Source organism: Mustela erminea, chromosome 12 (genome assembly GCF_009829155.1).
Source record: "Mustela erminea isolate mMusErm1 chromosome 12, mMusErm1.Pri, whole genome shotgun sequence".
Classification (NCBI taxonomy): Eukaryota; Metazoa; Chordata; class Mammalia; order Carnivora; family Mustelidae; genus Mustela; species Mustela erminea.
In genome coordinates this window covers 14,034,299-14,058,549 of record NC_045625.1, presented here as the reverse complement: position 1 = coordinate 14,058,549, position 24,251 = coordinate 14,034,299, and the positions used below count along the sequence as shown (strand labels likewise).

Genomic DNA, 24,251 nt, shown 5'->3' with positions numbered 1-24,251 from the left:
ATGTCAGCTGATTCTGCTAAGGAATTGTCTTTGTAAATCACTCAGCTTTTCAAATGAATGAGAACAATGGGAGAACCCTGAGCTGGATAGCCATGTAGGTCTCAGCCCCAAACAAAGGAGCAGACAGTTCCCTTGAGGACAAATGAGGAAACAAGCAAAGAAAGGCACACTCCCCCAAATGCTTCCAGCATCTCCCAGACAGTTTGATTTAATAGAAAACCCACAAATCCCAGCTCTGCCTTTACCATCTGTGTAGCCATGAGCAAGCTGTTGTTCTGCTGTGAGTCTCAGTTGCCTCCAGTGATGAGAAGCAGCTGCAGGATCCCCTTCTCAAGGCTGCTGAAGACTAAATGAAATACTGTGTGAAAAGCACCTAGTCAGTGCTTGGCACAGAGAAGCCAGGTGGAAAGAGTTAGATTCCTTCTCTCACTGTGTTGAGGAGCAAACTGTACTTGCTTTATTCAGAGTTGGGTGATTCCTGGGTTAAGCAGCGTTCTCCAGAGAAACAGAACCAATAAGATAGAGAGAAAAAGATATTTATTATAGGAAATTGTCTCACATGATTGTAGAGACTGACAAGTCCCAAGATCTGCCAGCTGTAAGCTGGAGACCCAAGAGACACATTGGCCTATGGAACCAGGAAGAGCCTATGTTTTGGTTTGAGTCTGAAGGCAGGAAAAGCCACCAACGTCCCAGGTTGAAGGCAGTCAGGCAAGAGGAATTTCTTCTTATTTACTAGAGGGGCAAATTTTGTTCTATTCAGACCTTCAACTGATCGAACAAGACCCACTCCCATAAGAGAGGGCAATCTGTTTTATGCAATCTATTTATTTAAAGGGGAACGTCATCCAAAAATACCCTAACGGAAACACTCAGATAATATCTGGCAAAATACCTGGGCAATTCATGGTTCCATCAAGTTGGTACATAAAATTAACCATCACAGCTCCTAAGACTTCTGTCTAAAGCCAAGGTCTCCTAAAAAGACAGTGTCATAGCTTGCAGGTAGGCACAAGTCAGATTACTTTCTATTTTCCATGCTACTGAGAGGGTCTCAGCAACCCAGAGCATATGGCATGATAATTGCATGTGGTAAAAGACATCAGTACTGAGCCTGTTTAACAGAGGCAGTAATGTCTTGGTTCTAACCAGATACTGTAGAGGGTCAAAAGGAAAAACCTGATACATGTATGCCTGAGTCCTGTCCTATGCAGTACACATGTGGCAGGAGAAATCAGGGTGCAGTCCTTGTAACAGTTGTACCAATGGGCAGATCATGCAAGTAACAGAAGAGGCCAATGAAGAAGTTCTGGAGTAATAAAGATATGGAATCATCTCACATGACAGGGAGTCTGGATCTGTGCCCAGGATTGGCTTATTCAGCAGTTCAGTGGCATCTGCACCCTTGTTCAGCCTCTCTGGGGTCCATGGGGTCTTCTGGTCTGGTCTTCAGAGGGCTAAAATAGCTCCCATTCCTGGAAAGGAGGACCAAAGTGGGGAACAGGCTTTCTCCTCCTCCATCTCTCTCTCCAGACAGGAAAATTTTGCCTGAACTTCCCCAACAGACTTCCCCTCATGTCTCATGTTCATGACATTTGCCAAGAAGAAGAGTATCTACATCACTGGGGTAGGGGGCGATCCTGATTTATCTCCAGAGATTGGGCACATTGCCCTTCACCAAAATCAGAATTCAATCAGCAAGAAAGAAAAGAGCGTAATTGGATAGGCAACCAATAGTAGCCCCCATTGCTTTCAACTCAAGCTTGCCAATTAAGAGTAACAGGTCAGCATGAGGCTGTGTTAACGTGGCTATGAAAATAAATAGGTGAAGCAGAGGGACAAAGAAACTCTTGATCCCTCAGTAAACCAGACCATGTTTTATTTAAGGACTATGCCTCCATCTTGAGCCAAATAGTTATCAAAAAAACATCAGTAGGCAAAAGACAGCATAAACTAAAGAGAATCTGGTTTTAGTAACACAGACAACTCCAAAGTAATACCAAACTGACATGGTATGGTCATCAAATAAGTTCTTTTTTATTTTTTTATTTTTTGAGGAGGGAGGGAGTTGAAATCTCAGTAGTAAATAGTAGTTTATTATTAATTCCTTTACTTTGCTCTAAAAGCTCTGTCTTATTAATTTTGTATTATGCTTACTTAGTTCTGCTATTTGCTCATGAATACCTCATCTTTTGTTCATAAAGTTAAAGAATCCAGAGCTTTTGTTTCCCTTGTTTCTGAATCAAAGATAGATGGTCTGAGAGCTACTTTCCCAGACTCTTACATCATCCTTCATCAAACACCTGACACCTGCTTACCCCTCAGGGCATAGAATACCTGTTTGCCGCAGGGGGTAATAACACAAAACAGAGGCAAAACCCTTGTCAGAAATCTGCAAGACCAAGTCAAACAGACATTGCTCATAGTAGGTACTGAATAAATGTTTGTCAAATTAATGAATGCTCAAGCACAACAAATAACTCTAGCAAGGAAATGACATTTTCCTCAGTTTTCTTCTGGGACAGGTAATGTAGCTGGTTGGTTGGTTGTTTGGTTCATTGGTTGGCCAGTTGGTTGCTTGGTTGCTTGGTTGGTTAGTTGGTTGATTGTTTGGTTGTTTCTTTAATTCACTTGTTTACTGGCCAGTTGGTTGGTTGGTTGCTTGGTTGGTTGGCTGGTTGGTTGGTTCCTATTATGTGTAAAGCACCCTGCTCAGTGCTGATCCTTAAAAAGCATCTTGCAGGAGTGGCACACACAGATTTTGCCATCCATTCCTTCATCTTCTCCAAGCCAAGACTTAATGCTGGGCTGTGAAGAGAGAGACACCCAGGCCCAGCTACAGACAGTGATAGAAACAAATGACAAATAACCCAAAGGGGTACTGCCAGGATAGAGAGCTGGAAATGCAGGAGACAGTAGATCAAGTGCTCAGATGATCTACTGATGGCTTCTGGCATCCAATGCCTGATCGAATCTCACCATCACTGACACATTGAGTCACCTTCTGCAAGCCACTTAACCTCTCTGTGACAGGATTGTGGTAGGAAATAAATAGGAAATGCATGAAAAGTGTTTATCACAAGGCCTAGCCCCAGAGCAAGAGCTTAAGACCCATTAGTTACTAGGATTATTATCAGGAAGGTCAGAGGAGACTTAATGTAGGAGAAAGGGGCACTTGAGCTGAGCTGCAAAGTATAAGTAGATGTTTGCCAGGAAAGGTGTGACCAAGGACAGAAAAGTGGGAAAGTATGAGGTATGTTTAGAAAACTACTAGAAGAAAAGCGATCCGAAGTGGGGAGCTATTTAAGACACAAACTTGCAACTAGGAGATAAATAAATTCTGGACAGACAATGCGCAGCATAGTGATTATAGTCAGCAATAGTGTATTACACACTTCAAACTTGCTAAGAGAGCAGATTTTACTTGGTCTCACCACAAAAAAGAAATAACTATGTGACATGATAGAGATGTTACCCAACACTTAGGTGATAACCATATTGCAATATATAAATTATCAAACCAACATATTGTACACCTTACACTTGCACAATGTTGTATGTCAATTATATCTCAAAAAAGGAGGGAGGGAAGGAAGGAGAAAAAACATTTTTCTCCAGGGATATGGGCTACGGTCAGGCCATATGTATAGGGAAGGAAGGAAGGAGGAAAGGAAGGAAAGAAGGAAGGGAGGAAGGAAGGAATGATGGATGGTTGATAAGGGGATGGGGGAGGGAGGAAAAAAATCAAGATGGAGGTAGAAGTTCTAACATCTAGATAGGAGATCCAGAAAGAGAGAAATGAAAATGAAAACAATATTTGAGAGAGTTAATAAAGATAAATGTCCTGCAATTTAATAAAAGGTAAAAAAAAAAAAATCTAATTAAAAGGGCTGAGGGGAGCAAAGAGAAAAAGCAAGGAAAACCCACCCCAAATACCTCATGGCAATGCGTGAGCCTCATTCAAGATAAAGGATGAAGCCAGAGAGTTGGAGGGAGAGGAGGGGAAACTCTGCATTTCAAACCTGACTGACCTGAGCCTTTCTCCAGTCCCCAAACTAGATAGCCCCATCCCATGCTCTATGGTCTCAGAGACTCTTGTGGCTTTCTCTCAAGCTGAAGTTTATCAGGCTGGTTTCATCACATTATTATTAAATTCAGGTCTCCTCCTCCTCTGTAAGCACAAAAGACTCCATATCTGCTTTTCGGAGTATATTAAACACAATTGCCACTGAGCAGCTCGTGGTCAAATGAGCTACCTCCTACTCCAGTCTGAGCATCTCCCTGTCCAGTGACCATTCCTTGGGCCCATCTCCCTCCACAGGGCTCTGGCATGTGTGGCTGTGACCCTGACACCCCACCAGGCTGTGGCCAACCCCTTCCACCTCAGAGGACTAGACCCAGCTTCCCTGATACCACTGCCATACACAGGTAGAGTCTAATGGAATTAGACTCAAGGTCCGTGACAGGAATCTGCTCTTGCTTCCACCATCCGCTCACCCCACCCACTTTGAACCCCCCAGTCCCAGGATTGCATTTCATGGTTGTCACACATTCCCAAATGCAAATGGACTGGACATGGTCACATAGTGCCAGGGTGAGAACCTCAGGTCTCCTGGGTCCCAAACCAGGATGCTTTGTCTGTCATGCTCCACTTTGCCTTCAGAAGACACCTGTGAGAACAAGTTTTTCCAACTGAGTTACCTGGTAGCTCTAGGTCTGAAGCAATGAGAAACCACAAAGTCTTATGAAGCTGGATAGCCCTAGGTGTCCCTCTCCTGTCACTCCTGTGGCAGTGGCTCTGAGTCAGAGAGACCAAGGTTCCCAACCCAGCTCTACCACTGACCAGCTGCATGACCTTCAGCATTACTTCTCTCTCTGACTCCCAGCTTCCTTCCCTCTAAAGGCTAAGTATTAATCCCTGGATCTCAGGTGTGAGGACAAAAGCAGATCATGTGCACCACTTGGGCCACAGAGCTGGCACTCGATAAATCTATCTTCCCTACCCCTTTCTTCCTGCAGCTGTGTTGTAGGCAATTCAGTGAGTACTGAGATAATGTCTCTCTAACTCACCACTGTATCTCCACACATATCAGAAGTATGGAAGGTGCCCATTAGATGATGGATGGATGGATGGATGGATGGACGGACGGATGGGTGGATGGATGGATGAGTGAATGAAAAGTTTTGCATTCTGATTATGCTGGGGAATTGATGGGAGGTATTGGGTTGTATAATGACATTTATTGGTAAAAAATAAGTCACTAAAATGACTCAAAGAAATCCTTTCTGTCTTATTACAAAATCCAAGGCAATCCTCACCCCGGTATTTATTGGGCCAAGCTCTCTGTGTTGGGAAAATGGCTAAATTCTCAGGAGAAGAGTAATAAGTTATGTCACATAATCTCAGCCTCTAATACTTGACATTATAAGCTCTGCTTATAACTCTAGGTCACTTGGCTGTGAAAGAAAGATAAGGATTTGAAAATTATGCATATTAGCAAATGTAATCTACTACCCAATGTTGTTGACTCTGAGACCAAGATGTTTTAATTCACTCCCCCCACACCTGCCCTCTGACAACATCGTCATTTCAGGCATGTGAGTGGAGAGGGATGACTACAATGTGACTCCATTCTGGATCTTTCGTGTCATTCCATGTAGTGCTGGTTTCCACATATATTAGGAAGATAAGGCCCTTCCCTGGAAGAAGGAATGTTTCTAGAGCTAAATACTAGCAATAATAATCCTTGAGGAAAGTCTGGGCTCACCTAGGATCTGCTGTGTGGCATTCTGCAAATTGTCTAGCTTCTCAGTATCTACTCATTCATTCATTTATTCCCTACCTTCTTCCATCCTCTGAATCCATACTAACTTAATCATGGAATATAGAGATGGTTACTAATCCCTGACCCTCCTCCAATGAAGAAGTGACCTGTATACACTCTTCTTTTACCTGGGCATGCTCGGTGGCTGCTTTGGCCAACAGAATACAACAGAAGTTATGCTGTGCCAGTTTTCAGGTCCTGACTTTAAGAAATAGCAGTTTCTACTTCTTGTATCTGAGACTACTCTCCCTGGGAATTCTGGAGGTCCTTGAAAGAAGCCTAACTTCCCTGAAGCCACCATGCTAGAGAGGACACATGCAGGCTATTGATCATCAGTGGTCCCAGCTGAGCCCAGGCTTCCAGCCATCCCCACCAGGGCACCAGCAGATGCCACATTGTGCAATGACTAACTGTCCAACTGAGCCTTTCTCAAATTGCTGACCCAAAAATCATGTACAAAATAACATGGTTGCTTTAAGTCACTAAGTTTTGGAGTAGTTTGTTACGCAGCAGATTGCCAAAGCATCTTTTCCATAGGGAACAACAGAGCACATTGTGATTCAATTTAAGGCTTATTTGCTCTTAAGTTCTTCTTGTTTTTTGTTCATTTGGGGAAACCATGTCTGTGGACAAAAGTCCAAAGAGAAAAAAGCCACCTAGAAAGAAGGAGATAATCAAATATAAACAGATAATTCCAGAAAGAGTAAATAAATGCAAGTAGTTAAGAAATGTTATACTATTTATTTGCCCATGCAAAGAGATGCAAGCCAAAATAATAATGGATACTCTTTTCACCTATCCAATTAGCAAAGTTTCTTTCTAATGATAATAGTCTATGCTGGTGAAAGGAGGTGGGTCATTGAACATCCTCACAGACTCTTGAAAAAAGTAAAAATGGAGTATAAAATTTCTGGAAACCCAGTTGACTAGTAAGTTTTAGATCTTGGTGTCTATCCTAGAAAAATTATCTGATGTGTGGACAAAGATTTATGTACAAAATATATTCATCACGGTATCATTCATAAAAGTAAAATATTATGGGTAAAAAAGCTTAAATGTTGGGTTTTGGGGGAATGGCTAAGTAAATTGAACTGCCTCCACAAGATGGAATATCGTGCCACCATTACAAATGATGCTTATGGAGTGTTCTTAACGACATGGAAAAAATGCTTAATGATATAACATTAAGTAAAAGAGCAAGATAGAAAAAGGTTATAAAGTATGATTTCAGCTACTTTGAAAAGCATAAAAAGACTGGAAGGAAATACGATAAAATGTTAATGGTGTTTATCTGTGGGTGGTGGGATTACGGGTTGTTGTTTTTCTTATTTATTCTTTGCTGTATTTTCAACATTGGGAATGCATTACTTCTGCTATCTGAATTTTTTTTTCATTGTTGTTGACCAAGAGATGGTCAACAGTGGTAAATCTTAGGTCCAAGTTGAGACGCATGAATATGGAGAAAGGGGTATCAGGAGGCTTTCGAGAGTCTCTGGAATTGAAATCCTGTGGTAATGCAGACCTTTCAGGGTGAAGTTTACTTTTGTCCTTGTCTGTGATAGGAACAATATTTGCTGAATGCATGAATGGTGTAAACACAGAGTCTGCTTCCACAGCAGGGCTTGATTTGATAAATAATCCCCACCTCGTTCCCAGGAAGTAGCTCTGGGCTCACCACACGCACACCATTTGGGACTGAGAAACTTACAACCACTGAGACAAACGGAAATAGGTCAGAATCCAGGTAAATTGTCTTCAGACTCAAAGTGACAAAGTCCTTGAATTTCAGACACCAGGAATCTGCTTCTGCGGCTCCTTGGGCACCTGTTTGGGGCTTTTTGTGGCAATTTCATATAGTGTTATTTATGAAGAAAGAAATGAGAGAGCAGAACTGTTTAAGGACGTGGAATTATAGAATTGTGGGCAGCAGGGACTCTTGAGGTCATATTTCTAGTCCAAACTGTTGTTTCACTAATGAGAAACAGAGACCCAAAATGTGAGGTGCTTTGCCCAAGGTCAGCCCATGAGTCAGTGCAGAGCAGGACTAACACCCGGGTGTCCTGACTCCAGCTGAATTTATTTCTCAGTGCTGCATTCCCCAAGGCCTCAGTGGCATTGATTCACCAGGTGATATGCAGCTTATATATTTATTTCTTTAATTGTCTTTTATCTGTATTACCTCATGAGGGCATGGAGCTTGCCTACTTGGTACATGGTAAGTACTCAAAAAATATTTGTTTCATAGATGGATGATGGAGGGAGGGATGGATGGATGGATGGATGGATGGATGAATGGATGGATGTATGAACAGACAGACAGACAGATGGGTGGATAGATGGACAACCTGAGGCAGAATGGTATATTGGAAAGACCATCTGTTCTGGAGTCATGCTGACCTGGGGTTAGATCCCAGTCCTGCTACTTATTGGCTGTATAACATCAAGCAATTCATTCAACCTCTCTGAGTCTCACATAATTACCTTGTAAAATGACAATGGAGGGTTTCTGAGAGTTAAATTAGCTACTATATATAGTATCTAAAGCTTTTTTGCTAAATTCCTGTTGCTATAGAAATTGCTAATTAGGAGAGCCTGGATGGCTCAGTAAACCCAGTCCATGATCCCAGGGTCCTGAGATAAAGTCCATGCTGGGCTTCCTGTTCAGCCTTATCCCTCCCACTCTCCCTCTCCCTCTGCCACTACCCCTGCTTGTGCTCTCTCGCTCTCACTCTTGCTCAAATAAATAAAATCTTAAAAAAAAAAAAGCTATCTGTCAAATAAAAATAAATTGCTAATTAAATGCTACCTTCTCTTCTCCCTCCCATGAAACCAAGTCTGAGGCATAACTGTTGTCTCCTGAGTCTTAACATGGAGACATCAACTTTGTCCTGACTTCAACTAACTCACTTGGATATTCTGGGAAAACAACTTCACGTATTACATCCATCAAAATAAAAGCCAAGTCAATTCAATGAAATTTGTTAAGTTTATATTGGGTGGCCAGATTGATGCTAAGACCTATACAGACACAGAGAAGAACAAGGTACGGCTTAGCCTTCAAATTTTTGTAAAGAAAGAAATTCCACATGTTCAGCCAAAGAGAAATTCTATGCCTCCAGAGCTCATCTGGTCAGAGGAACAATAATAATGCCCCCACAGCAGGTACAGATAGTCATAAGACAAGAGCTCCAGCCTTGTTCAAGTTCTTCCCACCTGCACAGAAATCCCGAGGAGCTATGTCCCATGAAGTCAAACTTAAGAGAGTCTGGAATCAAACTCCAGGTTTAGTGATGATGTCAAGACTCAAAAAGCTTCAAAGAACTGACAGCTCACTGTGTAATTAAAATTAGTAATTAAAAATACCTCCAGGAAGAGGTGGCCCTTGGCTTAGATCAGGGATGGTACATACCTGTCACTCGTGCCTCCCTCTTCACCCCATGCCATCAATCATAGCACACACTACACTGAGCTCAGGATCCTACTGAAACTCAAAGACAAATAAAAAGATACCTACTTGCTCCCCCCGAACCAGTCACTGATTTGGGGTCAAGTTTGGGAAGCAGCATGATGCAACAACAGAAGTACATCTCAAGTCACACAGACCTGGATGTGACCTCTAACTTTTCCACTAACCTGCTGTGTGGCATTAGCTGTGTCAGTTTAGTCAGGAAATCTTCCCTCTCAGACCCGGACTTATTTACTTCTTTAAGAAACATGTTTGTGGCATTTACCATATGACAGACACCCTTCTAAGCACTTTACAAATTTTAGCTCATTTATTCACTGCCACTCTGTATGGTGGATGCCATTTTTATCCCCAGTTCACAAATGGGGAAATTAAAGGTTAAGCAGCTTTCTCAAGGTCAAACAGCCAATAACCAATGGAGTCATGATTCAAACCCCGCCCTTAACCAACATACTATGACTCTATAGTTCCTTTATCTGAAAAGGGAAACTTTAAAAGGACCCTGGATGAGCTGCTCTGAGAATTAAGTGATGTGAGATCAAGATAAAGGGAGAAGCAGATAGCAAAAGTGAGCAAAGCACAGTTGAGTTCATCAACAAATCCTGAGGTTGATTCTTTACTTTGCCAGAATTAACCATATGCTGGTCTATATATACAAGGCAAATCTCATCAAATTTCAAGAATTGAAATCCTGCAGGGAAAAAAAAGTGAAAGTGAGCTACAAATTACTACCAAAACAAGAGATTGCTTAAAAAAAAAAAAAGGTAAAGAAATGCATGTTTTAAATAACTCTTGTGTCAAAGTAGAAATAACACTGGAAATTAGAAAGTACTTTCAACTGAATGATGAACATACGACATTTCAAAACTAACAGAGCTGCAGCTAAAACCGTGTGCAGAGGCAAAATGCTAGCCTCAATTGCATATACAAGGAGAGAAGATAGCTGAAAGCCAAAGATCTAAGCTTCCATCTCAAGAAGGTAGAAAAGACAACAAAATAAAACAGAAGGAAGTAGGAGAAAGGAAATAATGGGCAAAAATCAATGAAAGAGAAAACAGCACAATAGAATTGATGAACAAAGCCAAAAGTTGATTCTTCCAGTACTAATAATATTGATAAGTGCCTGGCAAAACCAACTGAGGATTAAGAGAGGGCACTGATAACCAATACCCAGTATCTGTCATGACAAGGACAATGTCATTGCAGGGTCCCATAGAGATTCAAAATATAAGGAGATATTAGCAGCAACTTTTTGCCAGTAAATTGAAAATATAATTGAAATGGGCAAATCCTAAGAAAACATAGCCTCCTAAAATTGGCACAAGAGGACAAATAATCTGACTACTGTCCAAGAGCTAACCAAAGAAAAAGAATCCACCGTGGAAACTTTCCCCAAAGAAAATCTCCAAGCCTGCCCAAGAGGTTTCTTAAAGGAATTCCACCCAGTGCTTAAGGAAAAATGCCATTTTACACAAACTCTCCCAGAGACTGAAACTCTTCTCAACCCATTTTATTTTATAAAGCCAGCATTATCTTGATACCAAAACCTGAAAGATAAATTAGCAGAAAATGACAGACTAATTTCTCTCGTAAACCCAGAGGCGGAAATCCTCAGCAAAATATTAACGAACAGAATTTGGTGAGTTGGTCTCTTGCCCATGTTTGAGGCCAGCTTAGCACAGTAAAGTTGCTCAGGGAGTCCAAAACAGAAGTAGGGGTATAAACTGAGGTCCCTCTCTCTCCCAGGAAGCTGCATCCCCAGCCCATCAGAGGGCATCATCAATACAGTTAAGAGAAAAAAGGAAAGGCAGAAAGAGAATGGATGAGAACACTGTGATTATTTTAGGAAAGGAGAATGGAGATATCGCAGGCAAAATAACCGACCCATGGGCTAATTCACCCTTTGAGAAGGGAGCAGCATGCATGGAAAAGGTAGCTGGGGCGGACCCAAGGAGCCTGCTGGGAGCCTGGACATCTTTGTGGCTTAAAAGCAGAGGAGTCAGGGGGAAAGAGTCAGCATTTCCACACCTGAGAATGGACTCCAAGAGCCTCTATTTATAATTGAATCTAACACCCTCTGCTCCCTCCCACCTTCGTTCTCTCCACAGAGAGAACAAATGCATCTCTCTCCTAGCTTGGCAGAAGCGAGGCAAATTAGAGAGCTGAGCTCCTTTTGAAATGACTGCCCATCACGTGCCAGCCCTGATTGAAATGAAAAGGTTTCACCCACTCTGAACAAGTCAGCTACTGAGGTGATCTGGGCCCTGCTGGAGAGAAGTGAGGGCCACTTTCCTGACCCACTCTCTGCCCTCTGTTATAAGCTCTGGGGAGGCCAGCAAATGGCCAGACACCGTGGGAGTCCCGGAGGACCACCATCAGTGTGACCAAGAGAAGGTCTGCAGATGGAGGATAGTCTAGTCTTCTCCTTCCCCATGGGAGTGACTTGTCCAAGGTCACCTTCAGTGAAGCCCAGGGCCCTCCTCTTCCTCCAGCCACTCTCCAAGGGGCTGTGATTACAGAACTCAGGATGACCTTCCACACCTAGCTCATCACCTCCTTCATTTACTGGACAATTTCTACCCTCATTCCTTGCACCCTTTCCAGTCCTAAAATGAGAGAGCCCATCCCTCCCACTTTTCATTCATTCATTCATTCATTCTTCATTTCATTCATTCATTCATTCAACAAGCCTGTATCTAGTGTGTGCCCTTTCTACTCCAGTTCGCTGGAGTAGAAAGGGCACACACTTCAGAGCCCTGACAAGTTTACCAAGTCACTTGATCAAGGCACTTCCCTCTCTCTGAGCCTGTGTTCTCACCTGTAGTCTGACTTCAAAGACCAACGCTGAAAAGCAGTAAGGATTAACTGTGAATTTACTCTTCAAGCCTGTGATATACTGATCGGTGTTTAATGGGTGTTCAATAAATGTCTGTTTCTTTCCTTCCTTCTTATGTGCAGGCAATGGGATGACATTGGTGAGTCCAATGTTTTTGCCTGACATCAAGAAGCTCATAATATAATTAGGGGAGATAAAAGATGTACAAGAGGAGCCGGAAGGAGAGGAGAACATCACGCAAAGCTAGGAGAACGTTTAGAAGAGACGGGGTGGCTAAGCTACCCAGGATGGAGGTGGGACACTGGGTTGTTCTGCTCATCACGAGAAGAGCAGGGACAGAAGAGCTTGCAGCTGGCAAGATCTGGAGCAGACCCTGGGGGATCCTTGATTCCAGGCTTCAAGTGTGGGCCACGTTCTGGGTACGCCATGCCATAAAAGACAGGGGATAGAAGCCACTTAGGATCCACTGCCAAGTGAGTCTTTCGGACCACACCTTCCGTCCTTCTGCACTGAGAGCAGGCACTCTGTCCCTGCTGCTCCCAGCCTTCACAGAATGACTCCCCAGTTCCCAGCGAGTAACTGGCTCTCTGCTGTCTGTTACCACAAAGAGGGTCGGAGCCTGGGGGCCTCCATGTCAGGCTTCTCCTGAGGCCTCAACCACGGGTGGGACCCCCAGCACCCAGATGAAAGAGAAACCAGGACACCATCCTGAAGCTTCCCTTGTCTTCACCCCTCTCCAACCAACCCACTGGGAAGCCCTGCTCAACCCCCCTCTCTGAAATCAGTCTGCTTTCTCTCACCACTGCCTCCCCCAGGTCTGCCAGCTGAGACCCCCAGACCCACAGGCAGAGAGTTCTGTCCCTGCCACACCCTGCGTAAAATTCTTCATGGCTCCTTCTTCTTCATGGACAAGCTGCGGACTCCTCTCCAAGTCTTTGAGATTCTCCCAGATCCGACCCCAACCAGCCTCTGCAGCCTCACCTCCGGCCTCCGCCATTTGACCCCAAACCCACCCAGTCAGACCCAACAACTTTCATTTCCCTGGATTCATGGTGCTCTCTTGCCTCCAGACTTTGCACATGTTACACCCCACACACACCATCCCCCCTCCCCCTCACCGCTTTCCCCTGATGTTACAGACTCATCTGTGTCTCCTCAAAATTCATGCAATGAAGTCCTACCCCTCAGTACATGTGCACGTGAACTTATTTGGAGATAGGGTCTCACGGAAGTGGTCAAGTCTAAATGAGGTCCTCAAGGTGGGCTCTTTTAAAAGGAGAAGTTTGGAAACAGACACACAAACAGGAGAACACCATGTGAGGACGAGGGTAGGGATCAAGGTGATGCTTCTAGAAGCCAAGGAACTTCAAAGACTGCCCACAGACCACCAACATCAGGGAGAGGCATCAAGCAGACTCTCTCTCACAGCCCCCAGAGGGGACCAACCCTACTGACACCTTGATTTGGGGCTTGTGGCCCCCAGAGCTCTGAGCCAATAAACTGGTGTTATTGAAGTTGCCCCATTCGAGGAACATTGTTATGGTTGCCCTGGCAAACCAATAGAGCCAATGAAACCCTAATCACCCACCAAAACTCATCCTAGGTGCCTTTCCTCTGGGAAGCCTTCCCGGACCCCTGGCCCTACACTCCCAGAGCCTCTTGTCTGTCCATCCCCATACTGTAGCACCCATCACACTGCGTGGCTTCTGCGTGGGGCTCATCTCTTTTCAGATGGCCTGAGCACCTGCAGCTGCCCACCATCCATCTGGCTCACCAGCCCCAAAGCCCAGCATCCTGCCCAGGGCAGAGAAGGGCCCGGTCTGTGTTTCTGAGGAATGAATGAATGAGTGAATGAATGGACAGAGGCTCATAACAGCCTGGGCCGAGTGGAGAGATGAGAAACTTAAAATTTCAGTGTCACAAAGATGTGGAGGACTCAGGATGGCGGCTGTTCTGAAAGCTCAAGGCAGACTGGCTGGGAGCCATGTTCAATCAGAGACAGCCCAGGCTGGCTCAGGGTGTGATTTGGAGGAGAACACAAAGTGCTCCCCAAGACTGGGGCAGGGGATGGAGGCAGGGGTAAGAAGGGTCAGCCAGGAGCCACCTCATGAAGGGTGGGGACCTCTGAGAGCTGCGTGTGGCAGCAACGGGTTCACGTTTCTGCTTCAGATCAGCAAAATTCGGACTGTGAGAAATTTGATGGAACTAATTACCTGGTTTCATCCACCAGATATCGCAATGAGGGAAACGAGAGATGGGATAGGAGAATCTATAGATTGAAATGAAGGCCAAGTGTGTTGGGGGATGGGGGTACCTTCCATGCCAGGCCCTACAGATTGAGCTGAGTGAGTAATTTTCAGAGCAAAGTAGCAACTTGTGGGCACCCAGGAATCAGACATCCTGGAGAGGAAGCTCAAAGCAGGGGCCAACACCAGACTCTGCATTGTCTACACTGGCTGAGAGGGTAGGGTTGTGCCCACTGAGGGAGGAAGAAGGGGCCGTTTGGGTGGCACAGTTTCCTGGACCCTGGGTTCCCTCTCAGTTCACCTATGGAAGCTCCTGGGGCTGCAGACGTGGGCAAGGAACCTGTTCAGTCGGGGGATGGGGCAGGAAGCCGGTTATGGTAGCTCCGTGTACCCAGAGCAAGTGTCCAGGTGGGACCTGCAGTCTGGATGAAGGGGGAAATCTAAACCTGCCTTGTGCTCTAGGCATTCTAACCACAGGGAGAGAGCCAACGTGGCCAAACCACAACAATCAGGAAGAATTTTCAAGATCAGAGAAGCGGCCCAGCACCAGGTCCTCTGGAGCCTTAGCTCCAAGGGACGGTGGATTTTACCCTGAGATGATGGATTTCAAGCAGATGAGTGTTATGATCGATTGTGTGTTGGGAATGACTGACTGCCACAGAGAAATGATACTATAAAAGGTAAAGCCACTGTCCTGGAAAGCCCATACATTCTAGAAATATATCTGGGTTCAAATTTCTGCTTTGGATCAGTAAAATCTTGACTGTGGGAAATTTCACAGGACTAATTACCTGGTTACATCCAAAAAAATATTACAAAGTGAGAAAAGAAATGGAGAGGGGACCTATAGATTTGAGATAAAGTGAGGCAACGCATCACCTATCACAATGAACAGTCCCAGTACAAACCCCAAACTAGCAACGAGCCACGGGTAGGGGGGGAATGTGGACACAGTAGGTATTTGATATTTTAAAGAATTCTTGTTAATTTTATTCAGGCAGAATAATGGTATTTGTTTTGTAAAATTCCTTATTTCTTTCTTTCTTTCTTTCATTTTTTTTTAAGATTTCATTTATTTGACAGAGAGAGCGAAACAGCATAAGCAGGGGGAGCTGCAGAGGGAGAGTGAGGAAACAGACTCCCCACTGAGCAAGGAGCCCAATGCAGGGCTCCATCCCAGGACTCTGGAATCATGACCTGAGCCAAAGACAGACACTTAACTGACTGAGTCACCCAGGTGCCCCAGTCCTTATCTTTTAGAAATATGATCTGAAATATTTAGAGGTGAAATTAACTTTTTAGCATACAGCTTCCCTAGCTGTGTGCTGTGTGGGGTCTGGCAAGCCTCTTCACCATGCTGGATCTGTTTCCGCATCTTTAAAGTGGGCATCACAATATTCGGTGGGCATGTGCCTGGCACAGGGGAGGCTCCCAGTAAATGGCAGGGTTATTAGGACCAGTGCCCTGCCTGGAGGAGGTTTTCTACTGGAACTCCAATCTCTTCATTGACCTGGGAGCCCCAGGGACAGCCCCTTTGGTGGAGTGTGGGAAGAGGAGAGAATCTAATTTTCCAAGGTGAGCCTGCCTGGGCTCAGAATGAGGTTGTCTCCAGATGAGAAGTCCAGTCCAGGGGAGTTCCCAGGCCAAGGTCCAGTCTGATCTCTAAATTTCTCCCAGCTCTCAGGGCCCAGTGCAAAGCCGCAGGGCCCGCAGGAGGGGCAGGACAGGACATTCCTGAGCAGCGGTGGTCTGCCCCTGTGGCTAAACTCTGCTGGTTTTCTGCATCCTCAGGGGATCTAGCCTGCCCTCTCCCTTTGGCCATTTTACTCATCAGCCAGTACCCCAGGGTCGTAACCACTTCTCCGAATGGCCTTTGATTAAAATCCAATGAAGCTGAAAACCAAGCCAGATTCACAGGAGACAGAAATTTCAGCCACTACCTCAGGGACTCAGTTTAATTCATTCAATGCACCAGGGAAAGGCTGGCCCCAGAAATGAGCCTTTGGCCCCAGGGACTGGAGTCTCTGCACACCTGCCATGCTCCAGGTCTATGAATTACGTTGTCTCACTTGCTTTGCCGGCGCGGGTGGTCTTTCCATCTGCGCCCCTCTCCTGGGAGCCCCTAAAGTCAGAACAGAAACCACAGGTCTCTGCTCCGTGTAAAGGGAAGTCAGGTCACTCACGGCCTCTGCCCTGAACATCACCTTTCCGTGACAGTCAGATGTGAACCAACCCCGCCCCCCCTCCAGGCCGGCAGAACTAACTCCCCCTCTTTCCCCACCACTCACTTGCTTCCAGTAGGAAACGCATGGAGGGGGCGGGGAAGGGGCGGGGAAGGGGCATGATGGTAAGGGGGCGGGGGCAAGGGAAGGGGCGGGGCATGATAGTAAGTGATGCGCATGCCCACTTCCATCCAGACTCCAAGTCCCTTGAAGGTATTTTCCAAACTGGGAAACAGAAGGACTGGACTGGTCCGGCCCTTGAGGAAGCTGGGGTGGAGACGCTGAATGAGAAGAATCAGAACATGTGCCGTGTGCTGCCTACACCCTGGGCTCTGAAACAAGTCCTAGACCTTCGGCAGCACAGCTTAAAGGCATCTTCGTGCTGCAGATTGGGGACATTGCTCCTCCTGCACAAATGCTCCCAACACAGATGGAATCCAGAGCCGACATTTACTGAGGGGACACACGTGACAACACCAACCCCCTCGGCTCATCCGTCCCAGGACAAACTGTGAGCCACCTACTTTGAGTAGGTGGCCTGGAAATCATTTCCCCCGTCCTTTGGCCCAAGTTGGTGGCGGTCCTTTATTTTGATCGTTCCAACTCATTGGTTTTGATGTGACACGATGGGTTGTTCAGATTTCATTTTATCAGTGTTAATCAACCAACTTGTTAGTGGAGGCACCCTGACAGTAATCTCGAGAGCTATTTATAAAAACGCCCCTCCCCTACAAGAAAGTCACGAAGTGCGAGTTTTAAATGTGTTGGCCCGACTCCCTTATGAAAAAAACAAAACAAAACAAAATGCTTCTAAAATGCAAGTTTTGAGAACATGAGGTTTCTGAGGAGTGCAGCTGTCGTGTTGAGGCAAACCAGGCTGTGTTCTTCCCATTTTAGAGATGAAGAAGACAAGCAATGGGCTCGGCCACTACATTGTAATCACCACCGAGCTGGGCACGAAATTGAGGTAATTTCTAGTATACACCTACAAACAGAATTGCTGGGTGTATTGAATATTGCTAAACTCTCCACCAAATCAATGTACCATCACACGACCACCAACGGGTCAGTTTCCGGGTCCCCATTCTTTTTTAATAGGGGCCATCTGCAATACATAAAGAACAAATTCACTTTCATTTTAGATTTCGTTTCTGGAATTATGAATGAGGTTGAGCATCTTTTCAGATATTAATATTCTTTTATTCTGGAAAGGGCCTGTTTATAACTTTTGCCCATTTTTCTCTTTGGCTCCTCCATTAGAATTTCTAAGTACTTTTATTAATGAGGAAGTGTTCTGTCATGTGTCACAAATATTTTTATCAGTTTGTCATTTGCCTTTTCCATTATTTATGCCTTCTTGCCATACAGAAATATTTTTAAATTATAGGTAATGGGTTTGTCTATCTTTCTTGCCTTCATGGTTTTATGTGTTGGTTAGAGGAAACCTTGTCACTCAATGTTCTCTTAATTTCACCCACACCTACTTCTAGGACTCTGTGGTTTCATAATTTACATTTAGATCTTCCTTAAGTTGCTATTTATTTCAGTATAATGAGTGAAGTAGGAATGTTGCTTGTCCCATCACAACCACAAACAACCAGCCAGAAGACCCAATACCATCTATCCATCTTTACCATTCTGAATTAAATGCCATCCTACTAAACACAAAATCCTTTCACATTTTTTAATCTGTTTCTGCGCTCTCTATCTACATCCAGTATAGTATTATTTTCATTGTTACCATAGAGCAAATGTGTTCTAATATTTCATAGGGTTGGTCCCTGCTCCCCATTTTCCGATTTTTACTGTTTTTCCCATGCTTGGATTTTCATACGAACCATCATGTAATTTTGTCATTACCTACCGTGACTTTGTTACTGTTAACACATTGAATTTATAAGCAAATTCAAAGAGAATCATCAGCTTTACAAAATTGATACTTCCTATTCCGAATGAGGGGTACCTGTCCAATTAGAGGTTTTTTTAAGGTCAATCATTGTTACAGGTTGAATTGTGTCTTCCCAAAAACTCATGTGTTGAAGTCCTAAGCCCCAGTCCCTCAGAAGAGGACTGTATCTGGAGATCGGCCTGTCATGGCAACAGCAGAATTTAAGCCTACGAGCTGAGCGAGAGGCAGCCCCAAATTCCCACATTCCACTTCGAGGGGCTGTTAGGATTAAAGGTGCTGGTCAAGGCACTCTGCATACACTGAGCCCGGGCTACTCTTGAGGTATCTGGTATGTCTGAAAGGGTTGGGGTTGAGTCTCCACAGCATATCCCACACTCTACACAGACAATTTATTTTTTTTAAGATTTTACTTATTTGACAGATCACAAGTAGGCAGAGAGGCAAGCAGAGAGAGAGGAGGAAGCAGGCTCCCTGCCAAGCAGAGAGCCCAATGTGGGGCGCAGTCCCAAGACCCTGAGATCATGACCTGAGCTGAAGGCAGAGGCTTTAACCCACTGAGCCACCCAGGCGCCCCTACACAGAAAATTTAAAGGCTTCCTTGACCCTGGGAAGTCTAGAAGTTAATCACAAAGGCATAAGGAATGTTCCTGGACTCAGAGAGATCCAGGGGACTGCAACCCTTATGGCAAGTTTTGATGTCACTGAACTTGCATGGGGACAATTTTCCTTGCCCACCACAGTTCAAGTAGACAATGCATGGAGGCTCCTATCTCGGGGTCTGGCACAGAGGAGGGGCTTACAAGGGAAAAGTGAATCCCTTGGAAGAGAGAGTAGAAAGAACATTGAAAGCTCTTCAGAAAAAAAGTGTAACAAGAAATGAGCCCCTTTCCCTCGAATGGGCCAATGCTGTGTGCGCCAAGGACAGTTTCTGTGAGTTTTTATTTGCCCTTAGATGTTGACTTTCTTCTGTGGAGTTATAGATAGTCTTGACATTCGCTGCTTCCATTAAGTAAGAAGATGGGGAGCACACAAGAAGAGATTGGGTGGGGAGGGCAGAAAGATTTTTTTTCCAACAGAAAAGAAATGTCATTTACGGAGCCATATCAGGCATCAGCGTTGCAGGGAACAGTTCGGATGGGGCAAATTAGGCAAATGTTCCCGTGATGAACCGTCCGCACACGATCAGTCATGTGACGGTAAATCTGACTTGAGTGGCAGCCCTGTTAGCAAACTGGAGAGAAGATTGATGCCCATCCACAGCCAGGGAACGCACGAAGTGAAGAGCTCTTCCAGACACGCACCAGTCAGAGTATAAATATGTATCACTGGCTCCTAAAGTGAGTTATGATTTCATTCTCCTACTGGTACATGAAATCTAGAGAGGGCATTTGTCTCATCTTTGTATCGGGGGTGACAGCTCCAGCAACGTGGTCGCACAGGGGAGAATCTGCTTGGCAGATAAATCAGGTGCTGTGAACGAACCTGTTGTTATCAATTTGATCTTGGGGAGGGGGGGAATACCTCCCTGCACAAGGGCAGGACCGTCAGCGCACCGAGCGGCGCTTCCCTCCACTGTATCATCTGCAAGTGCTGTTTTCTCTAGCCTGTCGTGTCTCTGGACAGGCTGGTGTGTGGCCACCGGTCCCCAAATTTCATACAAGGTGCCATCTGGCTTTCCCACTAGAGGGTGAACTCTCTGGGGTGAGATCCGTGTCCAGTGCTTCTGTATCCCTCCCTATCTTGAGGACAGGATCTACCACTGTCTGTTCATCAAAATGAACAGAGAGGTCAAGCCAGCAAACTCTCTTCCACCAGCTGCCAAAGAAGGACTGGCTGGGAGTTCTGAGCCAGGAGCTGGGGAGACAAGGATGAACCAGACAGGATTCCTGCCTTCAGGTGGGCTATGGTCCTCAGCAGAGCTCAAAGTCCCCATCTACCTCCTCCCCATTAGGTGAAGGCAGCAAGAAATGTCACTGTTCTGAAGCACATCTTTGTCATCTACACACAACAGAGATAATATTCCTTACCTCCATTGCTGGATAAGGAAGAAAGGAAAGGAGTGGAGGGGGGGAGAGGAAGGGAAGGAGGAAGGAAGGATGGAGGAAAGGATTGGAGAGGCAGGAAGGACTAAATGTGGGGACCCAACTGTCCTAAGACGTGAACGGGTGAATAAATGAGTGAATGAATGAAGGAACTCTATTTCTCCCTGCCATCTCCTGGTCCATCTCCTGGTCCCACAAGCCATCCTTCTTCTGGCCCATGTGGCAAGACGCCTGTGCCACGTCGTTATCATTCTACCTGGAAAGAGATTTCATACCCCCCACCCTTAACAGCCCGCTTTTCAATAAGTGGAACCTGGTTAAAGGCCCACTGCTCTGAGAAAAGGCATCATTGGACAGAGAGCCCACACCTTCATCCATTTACGACTATTAATAATACATGGCAAAAAGCTGCAGCTTTATTTTATGTTGTCCTCCAAGTCAAGCTCTTTAAATCAAATATTTAGGGAAGGAATATTTACCCACACATCCTCGAGGAAGCATTTCTGGTCTTAAAGGCAAATGCACCCTTTAGCCGTCATGGGCTGATATGCACAACAACAGCCGAGTGTGGTTTCTTGAGTTCTCAAGTCACCCCTACCAACATAGATCAATTTTATGGATAAGGAAACTGAGGCTCAGAGGGGGATCAACTCATAAGCAGAATGGCAGGGGTTCAAACCCAAGCAGTGGGACTCAGGGCTCAACCTGAGTCCCTGAGCTGCCTAGAAGCCACACCCCCGCTCCCCCCATCCCCCCCAGGCCTGGGGCAGGAGGCTGAGACCAAGAGTGACACTGGAGGTATAAGCCAGCCCACACGGGGGTGCCCACTCCTGCTGGAGGCAGAGCAGAGACACGGAGGCTGGTTTGAGAAGAGAAAACAAAAGGAGCCGAAGCCCTGAGCTAAGGGTGCATCTGAGCCATTTGCAGAAGTGAAAGAAGCAGTGGCCAGACTTTGGAAAGCTGGAGAGACCGTGACACACCCAGGAGCCCTCGAGGGACAGTCCAGGAGCTTGGAGATGATGTGAGGGCCCTGGGAGCTATAGGAGGGACCTGGAGCAGGGCGGGGTGCAGCAGGGAAGGTGAGCAGCCTGTCTTCGGCCAATCACTCAGAGGCAAGGACACACCCCAGGGGTTCTGATGGAGATGCCCAGCTCTGAGTCAGGAACAAAGTTGCAGAAAAGGGCATGCCACAGACCTTTCTCTTGAAAAAAGGCAGCAAATCCCTACTCTCTGTGGGGCTCTAGCTGGACCCTCTAATGGTTATACCCTAGGTAAAGGATAGCTAATCCAGTTCCCATTGTATATAGGAATGCACTGAGGTCAAGGAGGTTGCAGGAGCTGAGGCTGGACAGGAAAGGCAAATGCAAAAACAGCCAGCCCTCGTGCACAGTAGTGAAACAGCAGCCAGCATTTAGTAGGTGCTCTACAGTTCCAGTCACGAAGGATGTACTTTCCCAGTGCATACGTTTTTCCAATAAACCCTGTCAACAACCCTGTGGGGTGGTGGGGGAGAGATCACAGTCCTCGGTTTATAGATGAGGCTCAGAGAGGTTGAGTAATTGCCCCAAGTCACACAGCTAGCAAGGGGCAGAGCACATGGACTTTCAGCCATCACGTTTCACTGTCTCCTCTACTCCCTGCCCACAGCACCCACGTGTGTCCAAGGAGCACTGAGAGTAGGGGCGGAGGGACTCAGCCAAGTGGATGAGGTTTGAGGAGGAGGAGGCATTTCCCAGACACAAAAGGGAGGAAAGGGCCTGCCGTGCAGGTGACAGCATCCAGGGCAGGTGAAACCCACAGGAGGGTCAGGATCCTGCTGCTCAGGGAATGTGGCAGGAAATTAGGTGAGGGAGAACCTGGGTTAGAGCCTGAAGAGCACTGAGGTCCAATTAAGGAGTCGTAGCTTTATCCTGACGGCACTGGAGGCCGTCTGTGGGGCTGACAGATTCACATGGTGCTTGAGGGAGCACTTGCAGGGTTTAGGGAGGATGGGTTAAAGCAAAGGAAGAGTGGCAACCAGGATATTGCCTGTGATGGCCACGGCCCCCAAATACTCAGCATCTGCTGTCCTCTCTGGGCTTAACTAGACTAGAAAATGCAGTCATAGTTGTCTCCTGGGAGCACATTAAAGCCACTCCCTGTCCTCTCCCCGGTCAGCCTCCCCAGTGACCCAGGACTTTCCCTGCTGCTCCCCCCACCGCGAGACCAGGATCCTCTACCTTCACACCCACCCTGGGGGCCTTTCTGGACTCCTCCCTCCTGCCGGCCCTACACAAGTCTCTGGGCAAGACTCCTGGACAAAGCATGCTGTGTTCTCACCGCTGAGTTCATCAAAAGGCAACAAGTCTCTGTGAACCCAACTATCTCCACCCCCAACTCCTGTCCTGGGTTCTGTAAATAATTATCTCCAGGCGCATTAGCAGCCTCACGCTAAATGCTGAAGTGTGTGTTTCCTGCTCATAGGGGTGGGTTAGCACTGACTCTGCAAGGATCTCTAAGTGCTGGACAGCTGGATAGGGCCTGGCTGAGCGAGGGCCAGCCCGAGGGTGTGGGCCTGCCCTCCCCACCTGCAGCTCAGGAGGAGGAGCTACCACGGAGAGGGGGTCATGTTTAAATGCTTTTTTAAAAGGCCTAAGACCAGACAACTTCTGCAAGCCACAAATGGAGAGGGGGCGGCCAGGGAAGAGCACGAGTTCTGCTTAATGCAAGAAGGGGAAGGTGAGATAGCAAGCAGAATGGAAATTGTGGAAGCAGACCAAAGCCCGTCGTTGTCCAGAATTAAGGTGTTTCCGAGGGCCCAGGTCTAAGACACTACTCAAGGTCCATTCCCAAACACAGACATTTACTGAGAATCTGCCTTGATGTCAAGGTCACACAGGTAACTGCCAGGATTCCCTTGCAGCTTGGAGAGTCAAATGACATTAAGTCTGACCCATCTCACCTTGCAGGTCAGAGACCCAGAGTCCCCCCTCAGCCTCCCTCTGGGCTTCCTGAATGTGGAATTTCAATTTCTTCTAGTCCACTCAGGCTCCCAAGGGGTTTTCTGCTTCAGTGACTCCGTTTGTGGCCTATAAGTACTGTCCCTTCTCCACGATGCATCACCCGCAGTGGACACCCACCAGCACCCCTGCCCCAAGATGACAGGAAAGGCAGACTTTGCTGCAGGCATCTTGGCACCTGGCAGAATTCCCAATACTTTCCTGCATCCACATGTCCAACCAAGGGACCATCCTTGTCCCAGGCACCCTCTTGTCTTCCCACATGGTCTGACTCCTGCCTCTCTCTTTAGCCCCGCCTCCCTCACCTGCCTTCTTACACCCTGAGCTCTAGCCACTCTCCTATTCTTCAGTTTATTGAATGCACCACACTCCTTCCTGCCTCAGGGCCTTTGCACAAGCTGTATGCCCTGCCTGCAATGCTCTTTCTTTGTTCTTTCCCAGGGGAAGAAGGAGAGGACTCTTACTCAATCTCAGCACAAATGTTCCTTATTCGGTGAGTGCTCCCAGGACGACTCAAGCTAACTATCCACTAGGACCCTATATTCTTCATCATTCTTTGGCTTTTATTGCACAATTTGCAAGAATGTCACATGTCAAATTCGCCTACCAGATGGCAAGCTTTAGGAGGACAGGGATCAAATGTTTGGCAGATGGCCAACAAATATTAGTTGAGAATATATATATATATATATATATATATATATAT

General features: G+C 46.1%; 1 long non-coding RNA gene across 6 annotated transcripts in view; it reads right to left on the bottom strand.

Annotated features, from left to right (window-relative positions):
* Positions 1-366: 366 nt before the first annotated feature.
* The window catches only part of LOC116571162, a 40,455-nt gene continuing 16,570 nt past the window's right edge, over positions 367-24,251 (bottom strand). For 5 of the 6 annotated variants that reach the window (XR_004277751.1, XR_004277749.1, XR_004277754.1 and 2 more), the window contains one exon: positions 367-1,475. This is a non-coding gene — a long non-coding RNA (uncharacterized LOC116571162). The remainder of the gene's footprint in view (positions 1,476-24,251) is intronic. The other variant, XR_004277750.1, reaches the window with a different exon arrangement.